We start from the raw sequence: 6,000 nt of genomic DNA, 5'->3' as shown, positions 1-6,000 counted from the left end.
TCCACTTCTGGGTATTTACCAGAAGAAAATCCTCATTTCAAAGAAAACTTCTCATTTACCCAAGAAAACCTCTCTCATGTTAAAACCCTGATGTATGACTCCCAGTCTTCTTTTAAGATGGCCTTAAATTTTGTCATCAATCTGTTGTCCAAAAGAATCATGAATTACACCTATTTCCTAATCAGTTAGCATTTTGCTTCTCTCAAATTCTTCCAGTCTCAACAAAAGTCATGTGGCCACCCCAATCCTGGATGACTTACACAAGCACCTAAAAAGATACACACAACCCCTTGGCCTCTCATTTCCTTGACCACCTCAGCTACCTAGGCCTATGGTCACACCCTGAGTAGTGTCAGAGCCCATGATCTTGCTACCTCTGGAAGCAAAATTGCTGCCTGTCTTCTGACCACAAAAACCCATCTTCCCAGCTGGCTAGTTCGGCCACTTCCATCATGGTTAATTCTTTTCCAAACCTAGGCAACCCAGCCCTGGAGAAGAGTCACACAACTGAGCAATTGCTTCCACCATAATCGCCAATTTCAAACAGAGCCTCAGGCTGCCTGCAAAAACTATTACATTTTTTTTTACCAAGACACTCTCCCATTCTCTGTAATGACCCTGTCAAACTTTCTCCAGCTCCCCTAATCTATGACCTGCCTACCTCTTACTTCACTTTCAGCTGATGTCCCTACTTCTTTTTTTACTTTACAAAGAAAATAGAAGCTTTAGATTAGAACTTCCTTATTTCACAGCTCTCAAAAAGAAGAAAATCCTTACCTACTCTAAAATACTGGCTTACTTTCTGATAAAGTGGAGGAGGTATCCTTTCTCTTATCTAAGGACCCACCCATTAATTTGTGCTTTGGACCTTAAACATTTCCTCATTTTCAAGAACTGTTCACCATTAATTAACTCTAGTTTTTCTTTAATATTCAACCCCTCACTCTCATCTGAATTCTTCCTATCTGGAAACCATTTTTTTAAATAAATAAAATCTGCCTCAATTGCACATGCCCCACTTGCTGTTGTCTCCCTACCCCTCACCTCCTCTTCACAGGCAAACTACTCAAAAGGGTTATTTTGCTTCTTGTGTTCAGTTCTTTACAACCTGTTCACTCTTCAACCCAGTCTGGCCTCCAGTCCCTATATTGAAATTGGTAATTAACATTGTTAAAGTCAATGGGCAGGCCTCAGTCTTCATCTTCCCTTGCAACATCTCCCTCTCACTTTTTCCCATTCTTGTGACTTCCATAACACTGCCTTCTCTAGGCTCACCTCCCATCTGTGTAGAGCTCTTCCTGTCTCCTGTGCAGACTCACCTTCCTCTTTAAAGATACATTGCTGAAACTTACACTTAAGCTGTTTCCTCATCCCACTCCTCTCTAAGCAACCTCACAATGGCCACCTTGGCCACTTATAGGTAGATTACTCAAACTGTCTGTCTCTGGCTCTAAACCACACTCTCCTCTGAGCACCAGGTTCTTCATACACAGCTCTCTACTTGAGTCTCCAACTGGATGTCCCAAAGGCTTATCAAGCTCAACTTGAGCAGAAGAAAACTCATTATCTTTCCTTCCCCAAATAGTCCTCTCCCAGGGTCCCTCATCTCAATGAACAGCAGCACCATCCACAATTATCCAAACCTGACTTTTAGGAGTCATTTTTGGCTTCTTCCTCTTCCTCACTCTGCCCATATCCAGCCATCACAATCTCCTGTCACTACCTTCTAAATATCTCTCAGGTTCATCTATTTCTTTCCATTCTACTGCCACCAACCTAGTCCAACCTAACATAATCCCTTACCCAGCCCAGCTCAGAAACCTTCCTGTACCCGCTCTTTTCCTCACTTGGTCAATTCCCCAAATTATAGCAAAAGTTTTCATCACATTACAATTGTTTTAGAACATAAATCCCACCACCTCATAGCTTGAAATATTATTTAACACACTCATTGCTTTTAGGATAAGAAAACAGTCCTTGACATGGTCCTCATGGTCCTACAGGGTTTGTCCCTACTGAGCTGTCTCCATCTAGCTTTGCCTCACAGGACAGTTCCCAGATCTCCAGTCACACCGGTTTACACTAAATTCCTGATCCCTCTGCCATTCCCTCACCCATGCTCTAGTTCATCAGCAAACACTGGTAGCTCTGCTCTGAAACTGTGTCTTGAAACCAAACTCTCCTCACCATCCTCACTGTAAGAGTCAAAATTAAAACTACCATCACCTTTCACCTGGACTATATATACAGCACAGCCTACTCAGTGATATCCCACTGCTTTTTCCCTTGTCCCATTCAATCAATGTTCCAATCACCAACCAACATGATGGCATATAACTGAAATCAAATCAGGCACTCATTGCTAAAAGCTTTCCAATAGCTCTCCCCATTGCAATTAAAATAAAATCCAAAATTCTCAAGTATGTCCCCAAGGTCCTGCTTGATCTAATCCCTGTCACCTCTCTGTTACCGTCTGCCAATGCCCTATTATTTTGCTATATTCCAGTCACACAGGCCTTCTTTCTAACCTTCTACATTCCTATCTCAAGCATTTTTCTTTCTCTTCCTTCTCTTGAATGCTTTTCCAAGTTTCTAATGGCTGCCCTTTTCACTATTTTGCAAAGAGGTGTTCCCTGACCTCTGTCCTTTCTCATGAAAGTCACTCCACTGTTTGACTTGATGGCCTATATAGCACCGTGACTCTGTTCAGAACCCCCCCAGTGGCTTCCCATTACTCACAGCAGTGCCATCCATAGACAGAATATTCCCTTCCCTGCTGTCCTTCCAAAATCTCAAGAGATCCCCTAACTCAGGACCTTTGAATGTACTATTTCTTCTACCTGGAATATTCTCATCCTCAAATCCACATGAATTAACCTATCATTCATTTAGCTCTGACTCAAGTGTCACCAGTTAGATCTTCCTTCGTGGCCCCAATTAATATGCCCACTGCCATCACTATCCCTCACCTTTTCATTTGCCTCAAAATACTTACATGTGTCTATATAAGAAACATACAAACCTGAAGAAAATTTTTGAGTTTATTTGAGCCAGACTAACAATTGCTGGGAAGCAAAATCTCAACAGATTGAGAAAATGCTCCAGAGAATGGCAGTTTTACACCTTATTTTATGCATTACAATCAAAGGCACAAGGAGGGTTACAAGAAATTCATTGGTGACAGATTAGGGAGGCAGGAGAAAACAAAAAGGGGGAATCTCTGGGACTGGACAAAAAAATAAAATGAAGAAACAAATAGTTCTGTTACACTAGTGGGTACAGGATAGTTAACATTTACAGCACATAGCTGGTATGCAGGAGAAACAGACAACAATGAGGGGTTCTGTGGTCTCTGTGTTCTGGTGGGAGATTGCGCTCTGAGGAATCTGGGAAAGATTTTTCCAACATACAAAAGGTAAGTTATCATGGAGGCAAAAACACAAGAGACAGAATCAGTTAAGGTAAAGACTGACCTTTGTCAGGAAAGACATCAGCCCAGGGCATGACTACCTGCCCTGACTCTGGCTTATACTTAGGAAGTTTTGACTGCTGTAGGTCTCTGAGTTTGTAAGGCCACACCATTCAGGCCTCCCCTGAGATTGTCAGGTTTAGTACGTGGCCCCTTTTTTGAGCACACAACCTGTTAAATATTTATTGTACTCTGTTTTCTTCCAACTAGGATGTACCATTGGTGAGTGAAAGAATTATTTTCTTCACTATTTATCTCTATTGTTTATAGAAGGGTAGGTGCTTAATTGGTTCTCATTAAATAAATAACTGAAATTACCTAATTTATATGTCTAATTTATATCTTTATATCTCCACCACCTCCCCATAGAGAAACATTTGAACGCAGCTGTAGGAGGGAAGAGGAGGTTCATCCAACCCCCTTTGCAAATCGTAACTGATTTTATCTTCTGTATTTTCGGATCTCCCCCTTTCTCTCAGGAGACTGCTCTCCCAACAATCAGAAGTTATTTCCAGTCAGTCCTTGGTTGTTACAAATAATACAGCCTGGCAAGTATGCATTACTTCTTTTCATCACTGAATCTTTGTAATACATTCTTAGAAGTGCAATCTCTGGGTCAAAGGGTAATTGCATATGTAAAGTAAAATAAATAACTGTTGCTGAAAATACCACCCCCGAACCCCAGGGCTCATACCATCACGATTTTGGATTTCCACCAGCAATGTGTGAGGCCACAGCCTCGCCCTCAGAGTGTGTGTGGTTAAGCTTTGGGGGTGGGAGGGTTGCCAATCCGACCGTTGAAAAACGACCTCTGCAGAGTGCGCCCATCCCCACCCCTACCCCAATCCCTCCACCCACTCCCGGGGTTACCGCAGGAGCAGCAGAACTGCGAGCAGTGGTGCGTTCCCACCGGTGCACTGGCTGAACGCTCGGGGGCGCTTCCTTACCCACTCCCGCGCTGCGCCACCTGCGGGCTGGCTGCTTGCTACTGGGAAGAGCCCTTGCACAACAGACTCAAAAGAGGAAGCACAGAAAGGGCTGGAGTAAGCACTTGGAAGACAGTTTTGAAAGAAATCGCTTCTCGGCTTTTGTGGAACCCTCATCTGGCCCCAAATCCCCTAGCCACTAATAAATATGTCGAAGCGACTAAGTAGAGTCAACTAGCCAGAGGACGATCCTGAGAGAAGGGGGCGAGGCACATTTAAGGGAAGGATGAGACGCGTCACAACTTTTCCCAGAATTAAAAGAAAGAAAAAAAAAAACGTGTTTCTTCAAGGTTGTAGTGTAGAGGGGGCTAGTAAGAGGAAATGAGGCACAAACCCAATGAGTAGGACAGAGCAGGCTAGCTTTTTCGCAGTCGTTGTCAATCTATGTTTCTCGTGCGTGTCTCCAACCAGGAGCTCCCTTTACACTTCAATGCAAAGTAGCGCCGCAAGCGCCCCACGTCTGCGCGCCGCGGGGGAAGGGCAGGGCTGACACCACTTCCTCCCCGAGACAGCGGACCTGAGCCGAGTAGAGCCCAGTACAACGTGTCCCCTTCCCGGCTGGTGCCCCGACGCAGACCCGCACCCTGCCTGCGACCCGATTAAGTCCAGCACAGCCGTCGAGGTAAGCTGTGTGGACAGGCCTGGGAGCGCTGGGAGCTGCACCTGGGACCCTCGGGGCTGTCACCGCATCATGTGTCACGCCCGTGGGGTCCCAGGCGCGACCCAGCGTTCCCGTGTGAACGCGCCCCCCCATTCCCGATTAAACCCCGACTCCTGGGGTCCCCACCGGTGATGGCCTCTCTTCACCCAGCTCCGCGAGGGTTTGGGGTTGGGGTTCGCCTTCCCCGCGCTGGATTTCATCAGATTTGACTGATTTCCTGCCCCGAAAATTGCTACAAGATCTAACCAGGAACCGGTATGAGCTGTCGTCTGTCAGCCAAGTCCAGGAGCCTGACCAACTCAGACGGGATTCCTGGGGCATTTCAGGGCACTGTAGATTAAGTGCAAGTCGTGTGGGAATTTGAGTTTCCTTTCTTTAAAAGTTTCAGACAACTGTTTCTTCTTTTTTAAAATAACGTTTCCTCCGAATTATTGTCCTATCGTTTTAAAATAAAATAGCAAAGCCCTTGCTGGTGTGGCTCACTGGATTGAGTGCCAGCCAGTGAACCAAAAGGTCCCAGGTTGGATTCCCAGTCAGGGCACATGCCTGGGTTGCAAGCCAGTTCCCTGGTGGGGGGTGCCAGAGAGGCAACCACACATTGATGTTTCTCTCCCTCCCACTCTCTCTAAAAATAAATAAATAGAAAATCTTTAAAATAAGATAGAAGAAAAAATCTGGACATCAGGCAGAATTCTTGGAACTTGGCTTGGAACTGAATGTCCAAAGTGTGATTTTACAGCATGAAGGAAACAAGTAGGATGCCTTACATCCTGCAGGACCTCAGCGCAGGGTCCCCACTGAAAACCTTGCCCAGTGTACCTCTTACTCTCCTTCTACAGCCGTATTTTTTATTACTCACACATGTGGAAGACTAAATGTTCTGT

The 6,000-nt window shown here is 45.1% G+C and overlaps 1 protein-coding gene across 1 annotated transcript in view; it reads left to right on the top strand.

The window, feature by feature from the left end:
* Positions 1 to 4,695: 4,695 nt before the first annotated feature.
* Positions 4,696 to 6,000, top strand: part of LOC123831350 (amyloid beta precursor protein binding family B member 1 interacting protein) — a 93,515-nt gene continuing 92,210 nt past the window's right edge. The window contains exon 1 of the mRNA XM_045858243.1: positions 4,696 to 5,077. The gene's annotated coding sequence lies outside the window, so the exon portion shown is untranslated. The remainder of the gene's footprint in view (positions 5,078 to 6,000) is intronic.

The sequence above is a fragment of the Phyllostomus hastatus genome, unplaced genomic scaffold (genome assembly GCF_019186645.2).
Source record: "Phyllostomus hastatus isolate PE091 unplaced genomic scaffold, TTU_PhHast_1.1 phas_scaffold_1674, whole genome shotgun sequence".
Taxonomy (NCBI): Eukaryota; Metazoa; Chordata; class Mammalia; order Chiroptera; family Phyllostomidae; genus Phyllostomus; species Phyllostomus hastatus.
Note: the sequence above shows the minus strand (reverse complement) of the source record. Positions and strands in the feature narration are given on the sequence as shown.